The sequence below is a fragment of the Athene cunicularia genome (genome assembly GCF_003259725.1).
Source record: "Athene cunicularia isolate RWA chromosome 1 unlocalized genomic scaffold, athCun1 chr1_part1, whole genome shotgun sequence".
Taxonomy (NCBI): Eukaryota; Metazoa; Chordata; class Aves; order Strigiformes; family Strigidae; genus Athene; species Athene cunicularia.
The window spans coordinates 69807130-69808073 of NW_020799091.1; positions in this window are offsets into that span (position 1 = coordinate 69807130).

The window sequence follows — 944 nt, forward strand, 5'->3', positions numbered from 1 at the left end:
GCCCGGCGTTCGTCCAGTCCAGCCCGGGCGGGGTGCCAGGGCCGGCTGGCGGGAGGGAGCGCAGGAAAGGGAACGGCCGGTGGGTGGGTGACCTCTGGAGGGGAGCCCGCCCTGGAGCCATATGCCGCCGCTGCTGCCGCCGCCGGCCGAGGCATGCGAGGACAGGCAGCGCCCGGCCTGGCCACCCCAGCCTCGGTGGGGCCCCTCGGCAGGCGAGGGAGGAGAGGGAGGGTGGGGAGAGCAAGGGCTGGGTGCCTGCCTCGCGGCCCCGCGCAGGGAGGGCCTTGGGCAGGACAGGCGGGCAGCGGGCCGCCAGGTTCTAAGCTTCGGTCACCGAAAGCCTGATGGCCTTCACCCCCATAACCCTTGTGAGGCACAGAGGGCAGACCCGGCTGGCAGGGTGGTGGAGTGGTGAGGCCTGGGCGTGCAGCCCTAAGGGTGGGCAAGAACCTGCCTGGTCCTGAGCAGCCCTGCCCGAAGCTTGGCTTGCTCAGCTGCCCCTACAAATAATTTTTCTCGTGTCATTCCTTTCCCACCCCTACCTACACCCAGCCTTATGTGTTGCAAGTGTGATTGCTGAGGGATTTTAAAAACCCAAATTAAAAAATGGCAGGTCGATGTTAAAAGCAGATCGATCAAATCATTTAAAAATTGGGTAACATACAAAAGTTGAGTTTTGGGGGTTTTGTCTTTAGGCACTAAATATGTGGAGCTGAAATCAGAGAAGCAGGGGAAGGAGTAAGAAAAAATGGAAAACACATCTGAATCTTTTTTTACGTTATCCCTTAATAAAGGAAATCAGAGGTGGTTCTACTCTGGCAAAGAGTGCACTTATTTTTTAAACATTGTAATCTAGGAACATAAGAAGTTCTTAAATGTTGGAATAAGCTGTTAAAACCATAAACATAAATTCTCAAAAGCGTGATACTGAAGCCAAGTATTTG